This window comes from Mus musculus, chromosome 2, assembly GCF_000001635.26.
Source record: "Mus musculus strain C57BL/6J chromosome 2, GRCm38.p6 C57BL/6J".
Taxonomy (NCBI): Eukaryota; Metazoa; Chordata; class Mammalia; order Rodentia; family Muridae; genus Mus; species Mus musculus.
In genome coordinates this window covers 133782915-133809547 of record NC_000068.7, presented here as the reverse complement: position 1 = coordinate 133809547, position 26633 = coordinate 133782915, and the positions used below count along the sequence as shown (strand labels likewise).

The window sequence follows — 26633 nt, the reverse complement described above, 5'->3', positions numbered from 1 at the left end:
GGAGCTAAAACCATCCAGTGGAAGAAAGACAGCATTTTCAACAATTGGTGCTGGCACAACTGGTTGTTATCGTGTAGAAGAATGCGAATCGATCCATACTTATCTCCTTGTACTAAGGTCAAATCTAAGTGGATCAAGGAACTTCACATAAAACCAGAGACACTGAAACTTATAGAGGAGAAAGTGGGGAAAAGCCTTGAAGATATGGGCACAGGGGAAAAATTCCTGAACAGAACAGCAATGGCTTGTGCTGTAAGATCGAGAATCGACAAATGGGACCTAATGAAACTCCAAAGTTTCTGCAAGGCAAAAGACACCGTCAATAAGACAAAAAGACCACCAACAGATTGGGAAAGGATCTTTACCTATCCTAAATCAGATAGGGGACTAATATCCAACATATATAAAGAACTCAAGAAGGTGGACTTCAGAAAATCAAATAACCCCATTAAAAAATGGGGCTCAGAACTGAACAAAGAATTCTCACCTGAGGAATACCGAATGGCAGAGAAGCACTTGAAAAAATGTTCAACATCCTTAATCATCAGGGAAATGCAAATCAAAACAACCCTGAGATTCCACCTCACACCAGTCAGAATGGCTAAGATCAAAAATTCAGGTGACAGCAGATGCTGGCGAGGATGTGGAGAAAGAGGAACACTCCTCCATTGTTGGTGGGAGTGCAGGCTTGTACAACCACTCTGGAAATCAGTCTGGCGGTTCCTCAGAAAACTGGACATAGTACTACCGGAGGATCCAGCAATACCTCTCCTGTGCATATATCCATAACATGCCCCAACAGGTAAGAAGGACACATGCTCCACTATGTTCATAGCAGCCTTATTTATAATAGCCAGAAGCTGGAAAGAACCTAGATGCCCCTCAACAGAGGAATGGATACAGAAAATGTGGTACATCTACACAATGGAGTACTACTCAGCTATTAAAAAGAATGAATTTATGAAATTCCTAGCCAAATGGATGGACCTGGAGGGCATCATCCTGAGTGAGGTAACACATTCACAAAGAAACTCACACAATATGTATTCACTGATAAGTGGATATTAGCCCCAAACCTAGGATACCCAAGATATAAGATATAATTTGCTAAACACATGAAACTCAAGGAGAATGAAGACTGAAGTGTGGACACTATGCCCCTCCTTAGATTTGGGAACAAAACACCCATGGAAGGAGTTACAGAGACGGAGTTTGGAGCTGAGATGAAAGGATGGACCATGTAGAGACTGCCATAGCCAGGGATCCACCCCATAATCAGCATCCAAACGCTGACACCATTGCATACACTAGCAAGATTTTATTGAAAGGACGCAGATGTAGCTGTCTCTTGTGAGACTATGCCGGGGCCCAGCAAACACAGAAGTGGATGCTCACAGTCAGCTAATGGATGGATCATAGGGCTCCCAATGGAGGAGCTAGAGAAAGTAGCCAAGGAGCTAAAGGGGTCTGCAACCCTATAGGTGGAACAACATTATGAGCTAACCAGTACCCCGGAGCTCTTGACTCTAGCTGCATATATATCAAAAGATGGCCTAGTCGGCCATCACTGGAAAGAGAGGCCCATTGGACTTGCAAACTTTATATGCCCCAGTACAGGGGAATACCAGGGCCAAAAAGGGGGAGTGGGTGGGCAGGGGAGTGGGGGTGGGTGGATATGGGGGACTTTTGGTATAGCATTGGAAATGTAAATGAGTTAAATACCTAATAAAAAATGGAAAAAAAAAACTTTCAATATAAGTGACTTCTAATAACATATGATGAAAATTAAGGAAAACAAAAAAACTTAAGGAATTGTAACATTTTGATGTTACTAATTGTGTATTACACTACTACATAAAAATATCAAAATGGTATGGCTGACTCGTGTGACTTCAGAGCCACAACAGATCTTAGCATTTGCTGGAGGGGCAGGAACTTGAATAGGAGGGAATGATAAATTTCATTTATTTAATTTCAATTTTCATTGCTTTTCAAGATTTCGAGTACGAGTAAAACAGTATCTGTATGTTAAAACTTGATCAAACGTATTCCTTAAAGTCCTAAGTGAGCTTTCTTTACTAATTCAAATATCCCATTTTAAAAGTACCTTTATTATTGACTAATTTTAGTAAATGTACAAAATAATATGTGCCATTATGACATTTCCATATATGTATGTAATATATATATGCATATATATACATATACATAATTGAGCTTTGCTCATATTCTCCTTTGTATCCCCTCTTCTCCATTTCTACTTCAACTCCCCTCCATCAAAACTGCTGCCCTCTACTTCCTATACAAGGAAAGATATTTAAATCCAACTTCCTTTTCTGTTGTCAGTTTCCCATTCATTACCCTGTCTTGTACCTCACCATTTATAGCCTCCCTGACCCTCTACCACACATCAGTCCCTCTTTGACTTCCATGTCACTCATAGGTTTTAAAATCTAGACTCCATCCATGAGAGAAAACATGTCATATTTGTCGTTCTTAGTCTGTTTTACTTCTCTTAGCATGATAGTCTCCAATCTCCTAAAAATTTCTAAAATATAGTTTGGGTCTATTTTAAACAAACTCAGTAACGACAGCCCAGATTTATCCACAAAGAAAATAAAAGCCACATAAACTATGAACTGATGATGGGCAAACATTCTGCATAGTGTTTCTTCATGCTATTCACTCTAGAACATGGATTAATTTACGAAAATACACTTTAGCTATGACTTCTCCAAAGTATGGTATTTATACAAAGCTAGAGGTACCTGCTCACTCTAACAATCTCACCTAGAAATGGAAATATTGGCTTGTGCCCAGTATGCCATTAAGGATTTAAACCTGTCCTGGCCTATTTAATTATATTTACCACAAAATTCAATGATGCTTTTCAATGTGGGAAGCATGTTATTTTTCAAGAAGACTGATTGCTATATTAAAATCTTTTGAGAAAAATATTAACATGTTATGTGTGGCTTGGCAAAGCAGTTCTTTGGAGATATTTTATGTAATATGCAAGTCAAAACCATTTTGGGTGATTCCCCTTAGGAAACAGCACAAACAAACTGGAAAAAAACTCAGAAAGGTCAGAAGTCTGCCTTTGGAAAGTTCAAAGATTGCTTATTGCTAATTCATACATATTGGCTTTCTGCTTCCCTGGCCACAGTGGGGTGAGTTCTGTTACTAAAAGCCATAAATAGAAGACATTATGTATGTGGTGAAAGAGAAGGAGACTAAAAATCAAGTCATGGTTTAATGGGGCTGACACTCTAAGAAGGAGGAAGATGTAAGGAGTGAAATAACTGAGAACGAAAAAACTGAGAAAATGCATAACTCATGGATAGATAGACATACATGAAGGCCATGTGTTTGACTTCTATTGCTATGATAAAAAAGTTACCACAAATGTAGTGAGTCAGAAGAAGAAAATTTTAGTATGTCACAGTTTTGCTTGTCTCAAGAGATTAAAATCAAGTAGTTGGTAAGAGACCCTTCTTTTGGTTTTGCACTGGGCCTTGAACCTAGGGACTCATGCTTACAAGGCGAACAAGTCTACCACTGAGCTACATCCCTAGGCAAAGGCTATGAACTTCCCCTAAGGATCTAAGAATCTGTCCTATTGGTTCATTCACAGCATTGACAGAAATATTATTCTGGTTGTAGGTCTGGTGTCTTTGTTCCTTTGACTGACGACTGTCACATGAGAATTATTCCCTGTATATTAAAAACAACCCCATTCTTTGGCTTGTGGGAACTTCCATCTTTATCTTCAAAGCTAACAAGGACAGAAAGGGACCTTCTCATGCCTCCTTTTCTGTTAAGGGCCCATGTGATTGCATTATCCTCTTCAAATGATGCAGGATAGAACTCTTTATTACATGCTCAGCTAATTAGTAAATTAAACTCTATTTCTCTAGATCCTATTACTTTTAGCACAATCGCAGACTTAGCACATTAGAGTATACTTATGTTGGGGAGCACGATTACCCTACCTAACCAAGATTATTTCAATACAAAGATGAAATGTGTATTTAAACATATTAAGGTTATCTTTTATGTATAGTACACTGATCTCCTTGTCATTTACAAGATTATTCTAGCTACTTAGTATCTAATAATGATAGTTTCAGGAAAAGTATATAATAATAGTTTCTAAACTACAACTATAAACTAATCCAAGAAAAGTTGACAAATTAAGGAAGTAATAATACTGACAAATCATAATCCATAGCATAAAATAAGAATCCATCAATGTATATGATAATGCATAAATAATCAAATGAATTATGGAAAAGAAGTAGCCATTTCTTAGGATGGAATTACAATAGCTTATGTGGATGATATAGTTACCTTAGCTTTGGGTAAAAATTGGTCAGAACTGCTTCAGGAACATATTAAATGGGCAATTAGTGTGGTGAGCAAAACCGTACTTTCTCAAATAGTTCCCCTGTAGCTGTATACTAATTATAAAGGGACAAACAGCAACTCAAGTATAGACTATGATAACCAGCACCTTAAACAAATGATAGGGTATAACCCCCAAAAGTTGGGTCAAACTTATCACCTCTGTCTATGATAAGATGTACCAAGAAAGATAAGCATCTCTAGTGATAGGAAGGCTTCCACAAACACACACATAAATTGAAGTATGACAAAATATTAGACAAACCCAAATTGTGCCATTCTGAAAAATAAATGACATATATTTCTCCAAAATGCCATGGTGATCAAAGAAAGAAGTATCTTGGGTAAAAAGGAAAGGTGACAGGACGAGTTACTCTGGATTGGACTCTGAATAACAAAGTTGATTTCATATTCTAATGATAGCAATTGGCAATATTTGAGTGAAAGCATATTAGAGATTATTATCAAAATAATGATGTTCTTTCCTTTAATGATTGCTCTATGGTTGTATAAAAGAATATCTAGCTCTTCAGGTAACAGGAAACCATTCACTACTTCCAGGTGATTCAGGAAATGTAGCAATATGTGTGTGTATCAATAAATATAATGATGAAGCAAATTTTATGCAATTGATTAAATATTAGAATTTAGAGAATCTCATAGAAAAAGTCATAGAAACTTTCCCCCAATTTTGAAAGCTCCACATGATTCTGGAATTATAAAGAGTAAAAACAACTAAAGAATATTTACTCTGTGAAATTATAATTTTAAAATAAGTGTCATTGGTACAACCTTATTGTTTCTAATTTTAAGCATGCATTAGTTTATAAAAGAATGGGATTAATTGTGACATTTCGTGCAGACATTGTATGTTTTTTGTTTACATTCACTTGTTACTCTCTTGTCCTCTATATCCCCTTCTTCTTCCTCTTCCCAGTAGTCACTTAGTCCTCCACATGTCTCTTCGTAAAATGCAGATTCCATGTGTGATAGAAGGCAGGCAATATATTCTTCCTGAGTGTGGCTTATTTTATCTATTGTTATAATCTCAGGTTCTATCCATGTTTCCCAGAGGGTTATTATCTATTTAAATATTATCTGATTAAAGATGTATACTTTTATTTAACAAGAAGAGCCTTGAAATGGATAGAAACTGAATGAAAGTTGCCATGAAGTGTTCACAATGCCACTGTTCATTTAGATCCCGGATGGAATAGGAAGAAGAGAATGAGGATGAAGAAGGAGAAGGGCCTCGATTGTCAAAATGGATAAATTACAATAGATTAATATAATCAGATGGTATGAATGATATCAGTAATAAATAAAGGCAAATAGCTAATCTGGATTTTAGACTATACAAAGCTCAGAAATACGCTGAATTCTAAATAAAATTCTAAGGCATAAATAGTAAGTGATTTAGCTTGTATGAAATTCAAACCACAATAATTTATCATGATGAAAATTAAGAACACTGCTTAAATTTGGAGAGATTTATAGAGGTTTGAGAGTAAAGACACAGAGGTACTTTCTGGTGTTGTAAAAATATTTCTTACAATTTGGGTGACATAGTGAAAAAATAATCAATATCTACCAAATCATATGCCACCCATTACTGAACATAGGTTAAATTTAAAATAAAGTTATCCTGCATTAAGTGTTTGCCATGCATACATGAAGCTCTGAGCTTGAGTCCCTACAACCCATATAAGAGCAAGATACCGGAGTGTGATCATCTGGAATCCTCGTGTGATTTGCTACAGGGGATGGGAAGCAGAGACAGCCGAGTCCCTAGAAGCTTGTGGGCCAACAAGACTTGCAGAAGAGAGGAAACAACAAAAGAAACCCAAAACCACAAAAGAGAACCCATTTCACACAGAGCAGAAGGTAAGAACTGACAGCTACGTATGTGCTGAAGAGTGGGCCCCAGTCCTCATACAGGTTCACATGCACATACATGTCATATGTGCACACAAAGCCATACATAAAATCCTGTGGTTCTCCAGCTGGGTGCTAGTAATCTTTATCCCCCCCCCTCACTCTCCTGGTATTTTTAAACCACCTCCCTCATAAATTAAGGAAAGGCTTCATTCATAAGAAGCTTCTGTTTGCTGGAAAACAGTTACTGTTATTCCTCAAAGAAGAAAGCCTGACTCCGAGAATCACCAAAGAATAACCTGCAGCCTCACCAGCCTCCACTGTGACCTCTGTCACAACAGGAAACATTAATTCCCCACACGGCTTGTAAGCTTCATCTGGCCTGTGTGGCATGGAGCCAAATAAGTCCCCAGGGGGGAAAAAATAGCCAACCAGGTGGGTTTTCAGAAAAAGAAATAAGAGGCACAGGCTGCCCGCTGACTGGAATATTTGCTTAGAGATATTTCTGTGCCTGAGAATGAAATGCAAATTTGTTTCCAGTAGCCTGAGGTGGGATAGTGGTATTTATGGTTTTGCTTCAGAACCTGATGAAAATTGGGAGTGAGTTCATCTCTTTTTATAAGGTTATTTGGTGAGGTTTTCCAGCATGATCTAATCTTACCCTGGAAAATGAACTCAAAGGACTTGCCTGCTTATTAGGGATGAGTTCATTAGCCCCACTTCACAGCCATCCAAGAGGATGTCTTCATGGAAGTCTAGATGCCGCTGCTCTCCCAGATGGGCTTGGGGACCTCCCCGTGACTTCAGAGGGCCTTCCCCGGGCAGGACAGGAAAGAATCACATCCAACCTCCTTCATATTTTAAGTGCACTGGTCTTTCCATTACCTACTCTACTCTGAGAGCTGTATAATTTAAGTTCCCAAATTAGGAACAGGTTACAAACCGACAACCTTAGCTCACTCTCAGACACAATCTACTGGCCCTGAGTTAAAAAACACCAGCACCCTGCTTCTTCTGTACCTGGCACGACATAGGTGAGCCGGGCTCATATTAAAACCTTCCAAAGCACTGGAGTGAGAAAGCAAACACACCAGTCTAGTAAAAGTAGCCAGCTTCCATAGTTAAAGAGAAAAAAGGTGAAGCAAGTCGAGTTGGATTATGTTTTGTATGCTGGCTTGTAAGTTCATATTTAATAAACAAGTTCTTTGGTTGTGGACTAGTAATGAAGTTGTGTGCTGGGGATCATCCTTCTTCATAAAATAAGATACATTTAATTTTTTTAAGACCACTGAGATAAACAATATACACCTATTATACATAATAATAATATACACATATCATGCATATTAATTTATGCATGTTAAGTCAACAAAATAACTCAAAATTTAGAATCACACACACATCATTATAGATGAACAATAACCAAAATACTAAATAGATTGGGAATCCATGCTTTATCAAAAGTTCTGGAAATGGATACTTTTTTTTCCTCTATTTCTTTTTTTTTTTTTAATTAGGTATTTTCCTCGATTACATTTTCAATGCTATCCCAAAAGTCCCCCATATCAACCCCCAATCCCCTACCCACCCACTCCCCCTTTTTGGCCCTGGGGTTCCCCTGTACTGGGGCATATAAAGTTTGCAAGTCCAATGGGCCTCTCTTTGCAGTGATGGCCAACTAGGCCATATTTTGATACATATGCAGCTAGAGACAAGAGCTCCGGGGTACTGGTTAGGGGTTTGAGAATGGCGTTTAGGATCACAGTTCTCAAGGAGGTGTCACCTTCCACACCCATGCTGACAAGAATGATATTTTCTAATATCACTTCAAACTGTCAAAAAGGTCAAACTCCAAATGACCATGGTCACCAAATGGTTATAAGTCCATAGAAACCTAAGAAGTATCAGGTTCAAAATGTCACAGTTGCACTATACTGCCTAGGATTCTTCAGAACTGCAGTTTGCATAATCTAGTCAATCTCGGCTTCTACAACCATGTTGTTCATGAACCTTAACAGTAAGGGAAGTATTTAAGGGTTTTAGAAATGATTTAAGCAAAGATGTGGGAAGAAGCACTAATCTCATAAGTTGCTGTTATCTTAACCCATTTTCTCTAATTGCCCTCCTGAATCCTACTCCAAACAGGGCCAAAGAGAGGAAGGGGTCTTGTCATCACAGAGTGACATTTCCTCAGGTTGTTCTAGTCACGGAAGATATGGTTTTCTGTTCCAATAATCCAAATCAATCACTCAGCATTCAATATTGTTTTCTGGATACTAATGCCGAATAACCAATATAACTTGCCTACATTTTTCTGTGCTAGGATTTATTCACAATTGTTTTCCATGAAAAATAAACCATTTCCTGTTAATTTTCCAATGCTTTTCTATTGACTTAAATAAAGCAGGTTGTACTCATTTTACTTCTTATTTTAAACTTACACTTTGACTTTATTTATAATATACCTGCTTTTGAGATTTATACTGAGGTTCATATTTATATTATACATAGAAATCTCACAAAATGAATATTTTTATTAAGTCCCATCTTCCTCCATTTTTATAGAAGAGGAAACTGATATTTGGAAAAATTAAATAATTATGCCATTGCTAGGAAGTGGCAGGCCTTGGGCACAAATCTGCTGGAGTTAAGCTTCAAAACTATAATTTTAATACTGTTCATAGTAAATGTCTCACAATAAGAGTTGATATGACCAAATGCACCCCTAAATACAGTTTTGGGGGCTGGGACTGAGGCTGGGGAAGAATTTCCCTCTCAATGAATTGTCCCTGCAAATGGAAATGAATCTGTGATGCGTCCACATGTAATTTATAAGAAGAAATACCAGCCTATAAGATGCAAATCCAAATGCCAAGTAGCTAAGAGCATGAGAAGTAGGCAGAGGCATTTGGCCTTACCTCACCACTAGTTATGCTTGCTGAATTTTTTATTCAACCCATGGTGTCACAAGAGACATTAAAATTCACATCATTATGAGATTGAGTAGCAGTTGTCTGGTTACACACAGAAAGCAAACATATGTACCCAGAATTTAATGGAAGAGTCTGCTAGATCATTTCAGCTGATGCTCTCATTGACTAAGTCTCACACTGACATCCCTCATTCCTGAAACTCACCGATGAGTTAATCAAGGCATGGACACACTCTTTCTCACCACTCATCCATGTACTCACAGGTTAAAACATACATATAGGGCGGGGGAGGTGTCTCCGTGGGCAAGAACACATGCTGCATAGGCATGAAGACCTGAGCTTCCACATCACCATAGAGCAGAACAGGTTGGGTAGGTAGCCACTGTGTGGACACTGTGTGGCAGAAGAGCCATAGTGAAAAGGTATATAAGGGAAATATTCAGTTTCTTATTTATTTATAGTTTAGCAGAAGATTCAATAGAGAAGGATAGTTTGGTTAGTAGGAAGAGAAGATGCAATCAAAGGACTAAATCCTTGAGAAGCAAAACAATGAAGGCAATGTCAAGGCTTGACTCAAGGTAGACAAGTCTTACAATATGTACATTAGGTGAAAGACCAGGAAGGGAAATATAGGTAAAGTTGGAGACTTGCAAGGCTAAGAAAAGACTGTTTCCAAATGCTGATTGTTTTGCTCAGGGGAGCATAGAACTGTGACATACATAAAACTCAAACTCATCTATTAGCAAACATAATATCATGAGCTTAGTTACAAAAGGTAGAGTGGAATAATATTGATTTTTATTTCAAGCAAAAATTATTTCTCTCGATTTCTCTCTGTCTGTCTCTCTCTTTGTCTCCCTGTCTCTCTCTGTCTCTCTGTCTCTGTGTCTCTGTGTCTCTGTCTCTGTCTCTCACTCTGTCTCTGTCTCTCTCTCCTTCATGTGTGTGGAAGGGTTTGGGCGTGGGGTGGGGTAGGGTGTGTGTGTATGTGTGTGTGACTGTGCCAGACCTTGAGTTCATTGTGTTGCCCAAGTCACCCTCTGGCTTTCTGGCACTCTGGCCTGAGCTTTCTGAGGCCTGGACATAAATGATTTTGAAGCTTCATGAGAAAAAAACAAAAAACATAAGCAATAGATTAGAAGCTTACTGTGTTTGAAACATGCTAACTTTGTTGAGATAAGAAGAGACACAGAGTACAAAAAGTGATGACTCCCAATCAGAGAGGCCATTATGATGATGTGCCATCCACAGGGAGAGACTAGGAATATACCAGAGGGCTCTAGACTAGATGTGAGTGGCCTGGCAGTGAGATAAAGTAAAGGGGAGGATATCCTGTCCTTGCAGAGAGGTTCTGGGGACTACATTCAGAAAATAAGATCTGGACCCTGATTGGTTTTTTTGCATTGTTTGTTTATTTGTTTGTTTTTGTTGTTGTTTCTGTTAACTTGACACAGCTAGAATCATCTGAGAGGAAACCACAATTGAGAAAATGCCTCCAGATGATTAGCCTCTATGCAAGCTAGTGCAGCCTTTTTTAAAATTGGGGATTGATGTGGGAGAGTCAGTCCATTGTGGTGGGTAGTACCACCCGTGGGCAGGTAGATGGCCCGAGGTGTATAAGAAGGTAGACTAAGTCATGAGAAACCAGCTAGGAATCAGTACTCCTCCTTGGCTGCTGCTTCAGTTCTTGACTTCAAGTTCCTTCCTTGAGTCCCAACCCAAACTCCCTTTGATGATTGGCTGTGATATAAAAATGTACTAGAAAGAAACCCTTTCCTCCTGAAGTTCTTTTTGGTCAAGATATTTTATCTTAGCCATAGGCATCTGTCTTAGTTAGGGTTTTACTGCTGTGAACAGACACCATGACCAAGGCAAGTCTTATAAAAAACAACATTTAATTAGGGCTGGCTTACAGGTTCAGAGATTCAGTCCATTATCATCAAGGTGAGAGCATGGCAGCATCTAGGCAGGCATGGCACAGGTAGAGCTGAGAGTTCTACTTCTCAATCCAAAGGCTGCGAGTGGAACACTGACTTCCAGGCACCTAGGGTGAGAGTATTAAGCCCACAACCACAGTAACACACCTACTCCAACCAGTTCACACCTATTCCAACAAGGCCACACCTCCAAATGTTGCCACTCCCTGGTGCAAGAGTATACAAACCATCACAGCATCCTAATTAAGACAACTTGTATGGTAGAAAGGGAGAGGAAATGGTACATAATGTTAATTTAAATGAGCACATTCTTCATTGTTAACAGGGCTAAGTTGAGGTTCTACCTAGTATACATTGGTTCTTTGAAGCAGGCACTCTGTTAAGTACAAGGTTGAATCTCATTTAAATTTATTGTTAAGGAAAGCTTAGAATTCATGTGCTTAGCAAGGAAAAGCAGGAAGTGGGACACATGTAGACTAGATTGTTATCTCTTAAAGGACAGACTTAACTTCTATTGAAGCAATAGGAACATTGGGAAGACTTGGGGGTTATTTGCCCCCACTCTACTAAAGGAATGCTAGGATGGTAACAATAAAGACAAGTCATCCAATGGCGGCTAAAACTGAAGCGATAAAACGGGGTAGCCCAATGGCTGACGGTTTATGAGTCGTTACTGCACTTGCAGAGGACCAGCGTTCAATCCTTAGCACCCACGCTAGCTGCTCACAACAGTCTATAACTTTGGCTCCCGGGAATCCAACACCCTTCTCATCTAGCTTCTATTGAGTGGATGCAGGCACTTGTGATATATACATAAAAGCACACACTTAAACATACAGAAAAGTAAGATATTTTTTAAAGAAGAAAAAGAAAATCCATAACAGTCTGGGGCAACACCTGCTTTAGCTACCAAGTGTTAAAGAGGCAGATGCCTTGATGAGAACTGCACACCCTTCCCACCTGTGGGGACATTCTTTGGCTAAGACCTACAATGATTTAATAGGGCATGGCACACCTCTCCTCTTTATCCAGAAGGAAAATAGACTTTTAAATGGGGCAAGGGTGTGTCTGTTGCGAGTGCGGTTAGGGATGGATGACCAAGTCCTACAAAGTGTTAGAACTGAGCTTCATTCGCATATCTGTACAGATATACTTCATTGTGTAATGAAAAGAGGGTAATTTTATTTCTTTTTCTGTTCATCTTTGTTCATGTGGCATTAACTTAGCAACACTGGGTACTGAATCATAAGTTTTCGGGGATTTCATACTCAACACTAAAGGGACCAAAAAAAAAATGTTCTGCTAATTATAATTAGGAACGTATAATCCTGGCATTAGGGGTATAGATAAAGAACAGAAAAGAAAAACCAAGGTTTAAACATGTAATCATCCCATGGATTCTTTTTGAATTGAGGACACAATAATTATTCTCTGTTTCTAAACCATTAAGTAAGCTTTAATTTTTACTTCTTTCAATCAGAGAAAAAGAACTCACTGAAGTGGCTAAAATGTTCTCTAGACAAAGGCTTTCACTACAGTCTTAATGTAAACTTAAAAGTAATTTGTTAATCACAACCATTGTTCATTAGTGGCATAGTGTAGTAAGTTATGAAATATGAGGGAATGGAGTTAGAGAGAGAGAGAGAGAGAGAGAGAGAGAGAGTCATGGTTAGCATGTGGATCCAGTTCTCACCTTCCATTTTTATATGGCTTCTGTGGGTTTTAGCCAGGTTGTCAGGCTTAAAGAGCAAGTGCCTTTTCCTGCCAAGCCATCTTATCATCTTGGAAATGAACTTTGAAAGAGGCAGTAGGTAGAAAATTCTAAAGGGAAGAAATTATTAAAAAAGAATATCATTTCATAAAACATTTCAGGTGCACTATTTGAAAATAATCTCTCATCTGTCATACCTTTTCCAGTTTCCAATTGAGCAAGTCTGGCCAGAGTGATTCCAATAATGGTTTAGTTGAAAGCCTTTTGTTTGGAAATTTTTGGTTATATTTGCCTGGAGAGGAAAAAAAAAACCACACACACACACACACACACACCAACTAGAAGATGAAAAATAAATCATTGTTTTCTAATTGAAAATTTGCCGTCCGTGCTGACTTTCATATGAATAGGTTCTGTTGCATTAAATAAGAAATTTGGAGAGTTATACATGCATTCCCCAAACCCAGGACTCCAAAACCTCAAAAAAAAAAAAAATCACAATTTCTTTAGGCCAATGTAACACAAAGCTCTATCTATTTACAGAGAGAAAAAACAAACAAACAACAACAGCAGCAACAACAAAACCCTAATAAGTTAGGTAAGTGTGTGATGACAATCTATGTGTTCAACATCAGGCAAGGTACTGCTAGACACTCCTCAATTTAAAAAAAAAAAGGATATATGAATAACAGACTAGTTAAAACAGATAGACAGACTGTCTCACTTACTTGAGATTAGTGACACTTATAAAAGCATAGCCAGAGACATTTGCCTTTTCTTTAAGATCCATATAGTCTGCTTGCCTTAAGGAAGACAATAATGTGGGCACGTGTTCTTTCCCGTTTGTTCTCCGGTGTCATATAAAGCTATGTCCCTAAGCCTGAGCACGTTCAAACTAGCATGAGTCTGCTGAGCTCCTGCTGCCCAGGGAGTGCCTTCCACCGCTCCAGGAAGATTGTATCGATCTTCTGCTTAGTGAGAAGAGCACTGCAGGACTGCAGGTTGCTTCAGGTCACATTATGCTCTAGAGTGTTGGTGATGCTAACAAGGAACCTGCAGGAAGTCAGAGTCTGAGCTCATCAGAGAGAGGTGACCCCTATGAGCAATAGCAGTAACTATTTCAGCCCTCCAGATTAAGGAAAAGGCAAGTCACTGGGATGGCTAAAGTGGAATGTCCACGGGAGGATTACAGTCATGGAGACTGAAAATTTGAGGGACGTGTAGTGGGAGACTTTAAATGTTCCACTGATGAATTGTGGGACAGAGTTTCTGATGAAATTTTACTTCTGTACTTTTCAGAGCTTTAAGATGCTAATATGTATTGAAAGGAAGAAGGGCAATATTGCACCACTTAAGATCTGTTTGTTCTGTCCCCGTCCCCAACCCCCAATACCCACCTGTCATGGAGTTTTGAATGTGCTACATATTCTGGGCAATTTTATAATCTGGTAGCATTAGTACTGGCCTTAGAATATACTCCTTCTTTAAACCTATTCTGGAAATCTATCTGAAATCACTAACTCTCTAAACTGGAGTACAGTCTACTATCTGTCCGTTGGAGTCTGAGAGTTGAACTACATCAGAGAAAAAAAAAATGAAAGCAAGCAGCAACCTCCAACCTCAGGCACATGTTATCATTTCATGGCCTCCAGTGATTTAGGGACTGCAATGGAGGAGCCAACTCTATCTTCAAACACTGAGTCCATTCTGGTTTGCTATTCCCAATTGGCAACAGACCTTGATGCAATCTGAAGCAAGCACCCTCATCCTTTCATCTCTTCTGCACTAGTAGTTCCAATTGTGTGTCCCAGGGCACAGTGTCCATCCAGGTCCTCTCTGGCCTCACCAGGCTGAATGGATATCCCAGGTTGCCAATGTTCATCTTGACTTCAGAGCGGAGATACTCATCCCTCCCATATGGTCTAAGCTAACACTACATCCTATTCTAACTATCACATAATCATCAACACACAACCCATGTTTCTAGTACCATGCGCATTAACACACATTTTGAAGTTCTTTAAAAATCATTAAATTATTGAAAAAAAAAGTTCATAAAGATTCCTGCCAACCACCATCTCCCCATAGCCCTTCCTCTTCTGCTAATATTGGGATTTATATTAAAATCCACATTGTTATCATTGGTCCAGTCTCATATGACCTATTTATTTATTTATTTATTTATTTATTTATTGCATACTCTTTTTGATCTCCTCGACTCAGGTCTCCATCAGTTTGATCAGCTGTCTTTTCCTAAGACTAGATCAAATAGTAAGGAAGGAAGGTCTGACCACTCCAGAAGTGACATTACTGATTCATTTTTAATTAATCCATCGAGAAGGAAGTTTCATTCACCTACCAAACTGAGCATCCATGGGAGTCCTCAAAACATGAAGTTCTCTCAGATCTCGCAAAACTATGTCTACTTCACTTGGCAGGTAAAGGAAGGAGCTGGTGTGCCCATTCCCTAGACACTATGCTGATAGAGACACTCATAGATACTCCTGTACCAGGTCTACAGAATACCCACAGCAACATGTCTTCCCTCTAATTTGATAATTCACATACCTTCAGATACAGTCCAGTGTCTGAGTCAGGGTCAGGAGGGAGATGTTTGGATGTTGCCTTATCTCTGAATACATATAAATTGACTTAGAAGAGAAACCTTTTTATGTGTTATGGAATTTTCTTTTTGGGTAATATATTTTGTATTTCAGCCCATTCAAAATAATTTATTCAATAAACCACACACAACTAAACTGGGTGAAGGTTCCTGTGATTCTTAGTTAAAACAAAAATTCAAATTTGCATTTGGCTTCACAGGAGAAAATTTTAAAAGCACCTAATATTCTAGATACAGATAGTGAAAATGGGGCATAGAAGTTCAAATAGTAACCTAGAATCGTGTATATAAAAGAACCAACTTTTATCTTTCAGCATATATGGAAACACCTTAGCTGACTTTCAAAGTGGGTACAGTCTTCACACAAGTCTCTTTAAATTCCTTACCACTATCATTTGCATGACCAAGTCTCCCTCTTCCTCTATTTAAGCCCCAGGACATTTGTGTTGACTGTGAAGAAGCACAACACTTCCCTGAAGATGCAAAATAGTCCAAGAATACAAACAAGAGAAAAATATAAGTATCTGCTCATTCCAGCTCCATGACTTTGGTGAAATTCAGATTGGAACGTCGATTGCCCCCTGGTGGTGAGATGACCTATATATTTTTTTGCTTTTACTTTGGACTTTCTAAGCTGTTACTTTGGACTTTCTAACTGTTTACTTTGGACTTTCTAACATGAATCACCTCTATCAAGGCATCAGCAGCAGGGTGACTTGTGTGTTTTTCTAAGATGCCACAATGAAGTGGAGTATTGCTTCTTTTGATAAATGGTGCATCGTTCTCTCCAGTTAGGAAGGCAGCACATTGGACCAGTTCATTGAATAAGATGGAGATGAGGTTTTTGTTCCAAGATCCCTATGTTCATATTTTTTATTAAATGTTAAAACTAAAATACACTAACTAGCACAGGTAGAAACTGTTTTCTGGGTTTTATTAAGTCAACTTTATTCTCTTCCCTTAAAACATGTTCTAATGAATTGCAAAAACTAGTTAATGACTATTGCTTCAACTGGAGCTGGTTGCAGGTAGACTGTGAGACTCACACACAGAATCTATTCCCTGTGCTGTAAATCACTGATCTGTGGATGAAGTACATGAACAACCACCCCACTATTGCCATGGCTCTCTGGTAGACACCAGAGGTGTCCCCAGTTTCTGTCCTCTATCCAGAGAAACACCAAAGTCTCTCACAGTAATGACAAGAGTCATTCTTCAGAGGACAAGTTATTCATTCAAACAAGCTCATTGCCTGGAAAAGGGGCCCAGCAGGTGAACTTTGCATTGTCCTAGAAGACTTAAGTCATGATAGTTACAGATTGATCTGGAAGCATTTTGATAACATAGGAGAAAGGCAGAAAACAAATCTAAATACTGATCATGAGCTAGATGGGAACTATACAAGCATGACCTTTCTACATAAGCCAAGTTTTGATCTATCGATCCCTGCCTCCTTCCTTGCCAGAGGATAATTCAATGACTAATGACCCTAGAGGTCTCTGATTGCATATGCAAGAGACCTTGTTCTCCAAATCCCTAAAATTATGTCACACCCTTTGTGTACATGTGCTGGCTGGCTTCAAGGTACAAAACTGTGCCGAATGTCAAGGTGGATGGAAACCCCACTCTGTGAGATACATACACTCCCATAAACCACTGGCCTCAGAGTCTTACAGGAAGAATCACCAATACCAAAGCAGGTGCAACTTCCACCTCTGATGTCTATGGTCTGGCACAGGGCAACAACGCTCTAAAGAATTCTTTTGTTTAAGTTGTATTCATTTGGGGGCCCTCTTTATGGGCACTTTCCCACCTTCAAGCAAAGGTCCCTGCACATCCTCAGCCATCCTCCGACTCAGACCTCTCTATCCCATCTACCTCTGCGGAGGATATTTTAGTTACCAAAATAGAACCAAGTGTTACAGAGATTGGAAATGATGAGACCCAAGGGTAGAGTTGTAAAAGACGTTGTCTGAAGACCCCTGAAGAACACTTGCTTTTAAAAACCAAGCTACTTAGGAAAGGGGGGCGTTAAGTTTGGGGGACTAGTTTGACATCTGCAAGGTTATCAAGGAAGAATTGAGACCATTTTGGGTACCACTCTTTTGCAAACACCATTCCAAAATAAATAAGCGGCACAGCTGTGGTACAGAAAGCCTCCTGTGAAAATTATTTTCATGTGTGTGGCTTTTAAAATGAATTTCCATCAATCTTTCCATGGGTTTTGGTCCACTTTAGTTTGACTATAACTGTATTTTTCCAAAATGTTAAGGGAGGTGACTCTCTATCAGGGACCATCTCTATTATAGCCTCTTTTTTTTTCACATTGGGTTTGAGGCTGGCCACATATTTACTCAATACTCAATAATATGCTACAGAAGTTGGTTTGGTTTGAAGCAATGCAAATGATTGCACTTGGGTAGCTGCCCACCTCCCTCATCCTGCTATCTCCCAAGACCTCCCCTCCTCAAACACTCAGAATTCTTGGCTTTGCTATTTATAGTTCACAGGGCAGCCCTAGTTTCTCCCACCCACTGTTGCTCCAATTTGAAACACATGGGGAGGAAAGAGAGGAAGGGGAGTTTGTGGGAGGAGAGGTGGCAGAGCCACACCCATTGTGAACCACCACTCCATCCTGTTTGCATGTGGTTAAACATGCACACATACACACGCAGAGAGACAGACAGAGAGAGAGACAGACAGACAGACAGAGAGAGAGAGAGAGAGAGAGAGAGAGAGAGAGAGAGAATATCACTGGGACTGGGACTCCTTTCAGTATATTCATGTATATTGGTCCAACTACAATTTGGTGTCTCATTGTCTGACTCATTCTAACTGTGGCATAAATATGTTTCATGGCCATATGGAGAGAACACCAATAGAGATTCCTTAAATCACAGACTCCCAGGCTTGAAAATAAATGGGCAATGGTAAGAATGCAACTCCCTTCTCATAATTTTCTCAGAAATTATCATTTTCTGAAAGTCCTGAACCTGATCCCACTAAAACCCAATTCCTTAAAGTTGTACAGAATAGAAAATACACATACATGTTCACTAACACACACACTCTCTCTCTCTCTCTCTCTCTCTCTCTCTCTCTCTCTCTCTCTCACACACATGCACACGCACATACACAAAAGTGTTTGAGAGGATTTGTAATAGTAATTTGACAGCCTCCCCCTTCTTTACTCCTCTAATATAAAATCTGTCCATACTAATTGTTAGATGTGCTAGCTTTATTTAAGTAGAAATGACTCTGATTAAATATTAAGGGAGAACTTTCAGCAATATGCACTTATCTTTTAAGAGTTGTATAGCTCTCATATCGCCTCTATCATATGCATTCAGCATGCTCTGATTTTGTTCGAATCTTTGGTTTTGTTGATATGCAAATGTTTCAGGGCTATGTCTGTAGCCAGTTTTTCCTTCCTATGAGTAAATGGTGGTAGGGTAACAATAATATGTAAAAAAAAAAAGATAAGAAGTGCATGCTGGCAGGAGTCTGGTAAAGCTGCCTCCTGAGAGGCTCTGCCAGAGCCTGACATATACAGAGGTGGATGTTCAAAGCCAACCATTGAACTGATCATGGGGTCCCTAGTGGAAGAGTTAGAGAAAGGACTGAAAGAGTTGAAGGGGTTTGCAACCCCATAGGAAGAACAACATTACCAACCAACCAGAGCTCAAAGGGTCTAAACCACCAACCAAGGAGTACACATGGAGGAACCCATGGCTCCAGCCACATATGTAGCAGAGGATGGTCTTGTTGGGCATCAATGGGAGAAGAGGCCCTTGGTCCTGTGAAGGCTCGATGCCCCAGTGTAGGGGAATGTGAGGGCAAGGAGTCAGGAGTGGATGGGTGGGTACTGGAATACCTTCATAGAAGCAGGAGGAGGGAGGATGGAAAAGGGGGCTTCTGGGGGGGGATTGGGAAAGGGGATAACATTTGAGAAGTAAAGAAAATATCCAATAAAAAAGAGAGAGAGAATAAAAAGAAAAATACCAATATAGCAGGTGAGAATTGCTGCCATGGCTTATAAGTACAGAATGGTGGCCATGCTTCATTTGGGAATGAGAGTCAGAAACTTTGGGTCAAAAAGACCTACCTTTGAACTCCATCTCATTTCATTTCTAGCTTTGCAATGTGGCAATGTGCTTAAATCTTTCCCCAGTCTTCTCACCTACCAAATGGTGTAGAGAATGAAGCATGAGCAATGCAAAAATTAAGCCATCTACAGCACACAAAATATTTATTGTCATCCCATGCGCATAGGTAATGCCTATTAAAGGTTTTTACAGTATTTTACTGTTAGGAATTATGAGGATTCAAACTCACGTCCCCAGACTTGCACAACCTCAGTTCTTAATTATTTTTAATTCAACAAGATAGTTGTTGATTTCAATACAGGGATTTAATGATGGTATAAATTGTTACCTTGCACTTGACTGATTCAGTTCACCCATGGGAGAGGATGCAGTTAGTATAAACATATGCCAATCAGCATCACCCAAGATTGTGAAACATAAAGTATCATGACAATCTCTGTTCATCAGGATCCACTTTTGAGACAAAGAGCTATCCACTGGAGATTGGATGAGGTCCAACAGGAAGACCAGGCCAGGCTTAGAAAATGTCAAACCACAAGGGATTTTCTTAAATTGATTGATAACAGCTGATCACACATCCTACCCATATGTGCTCCCTTCCCCAAACCCACACACATAACAGAAAAGGAAAGACCAAGCAAGAAGGAACAAAATGCACGTTGAGTATTCCTCATGGCCCGTCCACGTGCTGCCTGCCTGAGTCTCCATGGCCCTCTGGAATGCGAGGCTTCTTCCTTTCCAGCCACAATAGATGCTGAGTCAAAGAGGATCTCAGAAACTGGGGGGCTGAGTGCTTATTCCTAGGAGAAAGTGAAAAATTGAATGTCAATCATTCAATTTAGTTTAATCTGCCTCTGAAAAGTCTATTGTAGCTGTGGTTTCTAAAAGTATGGCTAGTACACAACTTATCTGGATCAAGAAAAAAAATTGTTGGAGAAAGCTAAATCTGTAGGAAGTTGAGTGATCCCATCAGTGTAAACTAGTCCTAAGGAAATTACTTTATGACAAGCCTAATATCTTGGTCCTGAAAGTGCAAGTTCAGATTGTTATGGATTACATCAGCATAGTACTTCCATTTGGATGTATCCTTCGGTACCAAATAAACATTGTGAGTGAAAGTGCTGGAATAGTGAAAAGTCATTATTTGTTTGGCTTGCACTTAGCGTTTACATTACATTCAGTGTCTTTTGTGTTTCATGATCCACCAGTGTCTATCAGAATATTTACCAATGTACATCATGACTCTTCAAGAGGCTTTCTAAGAGACTTTGAGAAATTCTTTTTGCTCTAAGATGAATTTTCATTGAATCACTTTGCCCCAATGTATTTATCACACACATTCAAAGACTTGACACATGTTGCTGGCTCAAACAGAATTCAAACACTCATTGCTCTTCCCGAGGAGTGCCATTGGTATGATATCATACTTATCTCTCATTTCATAATGATTTCCATCTAAGTATCTAAGGATAAACCAATCTTCTAATCCCACCGATAGAGAAGATTCATATAAATGAAAGAAATAATATTTTCATCTGATATTTTATACGATTCACCAATCAAAGCTCCATAAATTCCAGTTAGCATTTTATTAAACTTAACTTTACATTTTACATACCTTTACAAAACTGAAGTTTGCAAACAGAATCCATTAATCACAAATAAGTACAATTAATTAATCAAAGGCTAGAGCATGTTTGTTAGAGCTCATTCTCTGGGAATGGATGATGACAGGGTCTGATCCTGTGTTTACTTATTCTCTGTCTGTGTGATTCCTGTACAACAATTTCTACTTCTGAATGAAGATGCCAAGGATCAGACAATCTTATGAGGCTCAGAAGAAGTAAAACCAGACTCAGTTTCTGTCTTGTGCTGCTATTATCACTGTTGAAACTCCTCATTTCTCTGAGTAGACCCTATCTCCTAGTAAACACTTGCATATTGATCAATTCTTAAAGCAAAGTGAAGCTGGCTAGTCTATTTTGAACCTTACAGGAACACAAAGTTGTCATTTTTTGTCATTTGCTCTATGATTCTCCAAAGATTGCTGACCCTGTTTTGTGATTCAGTTTCCAGATTTGATTACACCTAGGGTGTAATTTTCCTTGGGCAGGTAAACTGTAGTCATGGTTACTGTTACTGTGCAGCTATTGATCCGGTACAAAAGCAGATCATAAGCTGTTCAGTCTCGGGGAACTGTTTGAATATAATCTTGTCCTTTGTATACTAAATAAAAAAACAATAAATACAAACAAAGCAGCCATGAAAGGGGTTTTAATGGTCATCTTCGAGCAGTAGGGACCAGAGAAAACTCAGTTTAACTCTTCTCTTGTCTTCAGTTTATGTGCCCTGTCACCCTTCTTGATATAAACCGAAAAGCTTTGCTGGTGTCAGTCTCCCATCCACTCGGCTTCCACATGAGGAGACCCCAAGGCTGATTTTCGCAACAGTCATTGCACATTGGCATATCTTTTCAAATAAGTTATAATCCATACTAAAATTCATGCTGTGGTGGAGGTTGGGAACAATTAGGTAGACTACCATGGCTGGTGGCTTCAGTTCTCTGCTAAAGGAAATGGCCATATGAATGGATCACTTTTCACCAATGAGTAGGCATTTATGTGCAACTTTATGTGTAATTAATAGAAACCTCAGAGCAAAGAATCTCAGATATGTAATCATGTTTGCATGACTGCATCAATAGGCATTTTAGATAAGAAAAACTCCTTTCAAGTTGACAAATTATTGTGTGGTGGTATTTTTACCTGCATTATAACTGTGATCTAATGTCTCTAAAGGGCAAATGTAAATTTTATATATTGCAACACATTTGTCCTTTAGAGGCTTTTTTGAATAAATGAAGAAAATACAAACAAGATTAAACTGTAGCCTCTGACTTTTAGAAGGAAATATATGTGGATCTCAGATTCACTGCAAATATCAAAAGGAGAATTTGCTGTCTATGTCTATTGTCCACAACAGACATTACCCATATTTCCAATTTGACAGGAAATTTTTTAGCAGTTTTTAATTTATGTGTATATTTATATCTTATATATAATTGTGTATCTTATAAATTGTACCATTTAAGTTCTATCATAGATATACATATATATGAGATAAAGATGATAATAATTAGCAAAGATAATAATTATCCAATGTTCATTATTATTATTCATTACACAAAATCCATCATATTCCATGAGTGAAAGGTATTTTATATGCAATAAAGTGACATTTTCCAAAATCTTCTATAAATCCCAGTGTATGTTAAATATTCTCCACAGAAAGTCAAATAGCAGTGGTGTTCCTAACAAAGTAGTATTTAGAATAAGAAACAAGCAGATAGGTCATGTCTGTTCTACCTCCAGGAAGAAGAGAAGGGGAAAAAGAGGAGAAGAAGGAGGAAGAGGAGAAGAGGAGGGAGAGGATCCGGAGAAGGAGGGAGAAGAGGAGCTCTCGAAACATCTCAGTTTACATACAGTTGCCCTTCTTGGTCTTCCCTTGGAAAGGAGGATAATTTGGTTCTCTTCCTTTCAGGGAGCTGTCAACCCTCATCAGGCCAATGTAAGCTGTGCCGGGGGAAGAGGCTTTGGCTCAGTAAGAAGAGTCCATCTCCACAGTGCAGCAAAATACATGCAAGGAAGATTCCTTATTATGTGAGTATGCATGCAATCAAGATTCTCTAACATACACACACACACACACACACATGCAATCAAATTCCATAGTATGTGCATATATGTGCAACCAAGATTCCCTAAAAGATGACAAACTAACCCCAGATGGGACAAAACTGAGTAAATCCGAGGTTGCTCAGACAAGCTCCTTTTCCCGCCTCTCTCTACAGAGATGTGGAAGGGCAAGTGCATGCCTGGGGGTGGGACTGGAGAGGGGGGTCTTTATCCAAAAGTCTTGGGGCAGTGAATAGAGATGAAGTAGGGGTCAGCAAATATTTAGGACAAGAGCTGAGGGTTAATGAGCAGGAATCTCTTGACTTTCCAAAGTTGCAGCAAGAATTTTCTTCACATCAAATCTCAGAGCAAAGCCAGAGTGTTCAGCATGCTCAGAATCTGAGTTCCACAGGAGCCCAAGGGTGGAGCCCATGGCCCACTGTGTGCTCTGGACTCCTATTGTCCCTACCTCAGTCCTTACTCACAGAACGTAAAAATAAATGTTCTGATGTGATTCAAATTCCAGATGGACATCCTAATAATGTAGCTTTGTTATGTTTTAAGTGCTAATAATAAACTTACATAAGCCATCCTCCAAATATGGCTGAGGAAGACTTTCATTCAGATGAGAACGTCTCATATTCTAACATGCTAAGAGGTGCCTAAAAACACAACGGCATTTGAAAGCGTATTATTGCCTTTCCCTGGTTTTTTACTGTTCATTCATTCATTAAAAAATAAGTCAATGGGAAACAAATTTACTAAATAGATGATGGCAAGAGATAAAAGACTCATCGAACACTTCTATTGATGTTCTTTATGGTTTAAAATCTCTCAGATCTCCATTTTTATGTGTGTAACAAGAAAATCATTTTGACATATTAGATTGCCCTTCCAAAATACAGCAACTCAGTCTGAAGTACAACATTCCGAGAACCCACCAGCCTTGGTAAGGCTCATGCGTTGTCACAACTTTATACATGCATGTGTCTATTCAATAGGCATCTTGAAAGTACTAACTCTGGCATGGATATTGGGCAATTGGCTGAAATGTAAGTTAAAAAAAGTCTTGTGTATGTGTGTATATGTCTGTAGAATAAGAGTGTCTGAAGATGGGTATGCCCACAAAAGTATGGCAAGTACATGTAGTGAGTCATTTCAGGGGTTTAGAAAGGCTTAACACTGTCAAGCTTTTATTTGTCAAATGGAGTCAATCACCTGTGACAGATCTGGGGTTTGTGTGCCAATGATGGAGACTCATTCACCTTCAGTTGACATTCACCCTAATGAAGCATTTTGTGGAGATAAGTGAAATAAATTTTTTTTATCATTTGTTTTGATTCATAAAAAGCCAGGAGAATAGACCAGGAGGTCCTAACCCGTGGAAGAAACAGACTGGAAGTTAGCATCCCATTTGGCCCATCATAACCAAGAGAATAGGCAAATCTGGATACCCTATCTCCCCTAAACTTTAATATGTAAAAGCATTCATTCCTGCTCTTATAAGGCTTTGTGCTAGAGAATTATATCTCTATCAGGGAATCAGGAATTGGGAAAAACCCTAAGAGTCCAAGATCACACCATTAGGTCTATTGGCCAGTCTCTCATGGTGGGAACCAGGCATAGGAGATGACATGTGTATTGGTGGAAATAACCTTCAAAATGATCTGCATTGTGGGAAACTGTCAGGAGAAACTACATGGTAAGCATGCTTCTCTCAGAGGGCAAGCATACAGCTGATACACGGTAATAAGGCATCTGCTCTGACACCATTAACCTTGTCAACTCTAGACCTCTGCAATTCAATGCCCCTGACTCAGAGCAAATGAGATTTTAAGGCAAAATTTCTAAAATCAGAAAGAATTATCATGGGCATTCTGTTGGCCAGTAAGGAAAAAAAATAGGCTAAAGTTAAATGACTTCAGAATTAAGTCATATTAACCAGTCTCCGAAGCTGAATAGAGTTTCATGTAATTTTTCTAAACTTAATAATATCATAATATCACCTACTCATGGAGAAAGTCATCAGGATATAAGTTATTGCAGAAGCTATTGCAAATCTGCTTGCAAGGAGCGCACAGTGAGTTTCTAAGAATACTTTCTCTTCACATTAGTGAAATGATTCTATGCAAGCTGTTCTTTGGCAAAAAGTCTTCCTGTTAAATTCTTAGACAACTGTGGGTTCTCGCTCTGTTGTAAGAAGGCACACAGACTCTCCAAGTTGGTTAAAAAAAAAATCAGTGTCATTTTATGAGTTCTGTGATGAGGGAGAAATATGAAGAACACGAATAGCAGATGAGCCAAGAAGTCAATGCACTTTTGACAGGACTATGGACATACATTTCCCTCGACTTTATAAAATGGATGACTGACTGACTACTCAAAGGACAAAGCCTGGGAAGTGAAGGTCTGAGAACAGAGGCTTGGAGCAATAGAGCATGAGGCGTCTTGCCTCCTGTTGTTGACCTATGGATAGCTTGGAGTGGGGGTAATGAGCACTCTTGACTCCTTGGTGTTAGGATAAACAATCCCCTGGGCTCAAGTATCAGCCATTTAAATAAATTCATGAGACAGAGGAAGTGATGTTTACGAGCTAGAAGTCTGGTCTCCCTTTTCAAACAACCATGGGTACACAGATCACAAAATAGAAACCTGATATAATGGGAAGAAAATGAGAGGAAGTGGCACATGATGAACTTCGGAGGCTGCTGTAGAAACCCTTAAATCTAACGCCAAGAGAGAAGATAAAACAGAAATGACTTGATTGCCACCAAATTTAACAAGTCTTATCTTGGAAAAGTTTATATTTCTGTGTTTAATTAAGATTGAAAAAAAGCAAAAAAACAAAAAACTGTTTTCCTCATAAGAAACCTACTTTCCAAGCTTATAACCTATTTCTATTTTTCTCTATAAATTTCTACTTTCTCTATAAATGATAGAAAATAGTGTTGAAAATCTGTCCCAGTTAAGCATGTTTTAAAACACTTAACAAATTAATCAATTTACAGATATTAAAAACATCATGTACTTATATGATTGCTGTATTTTACTAAAACAGTTTAAATCATTAATATTGTAAGATGATAATATGTGAATGTACTTACCATGAACAGTGACACAGGAATAAAATTAGATAAATTATTTTTCTATGTAAATGAATGAAGAGGTAGGCAGAAACAGTGTAAGAAAAGCCAATTAACTGCGTACCTTCAGCTCAGGAAAAAATAGGGTAGTTTTTTAGACATCTACTCATGCACACCATAGGTGAGGGTGAGGGATTGGCTTCACTTATCACCTAACGGTGACTCTGTGGCAGTTATAGCCATCATTAGACGTCTCTGGCCTCTAAACTAGAGCTGGAGTGTTGATG

At 38.8% G+C, this 26633-nt stretch overlaps 1 long non-coding RNA gene across 1 annotated transcript in view; it reads right to left on the bottom strand.

Annotated features, from left to right (window-relative positions):
* Positions 1-19540: 19540 nt before the first annotated feature.
* Positions 19541-26633, bottom strand: part of Gm39940 — a 46840-nt gene continuing 39747 nt past the window's right edge. Inside the window, exons 2-3 of the long non-coding RNA XR_866760.1 lie at positions 19918-20389; positions 19541-19663 (exon numbers count right to left, since the gene is read on the bottom strand). This is a non-coding gene — a long non-coding RNA (predicted gene, 39940). The remainder of the gene's footprint in view (positions 19664-19917; positions 20390-26633) is intronic.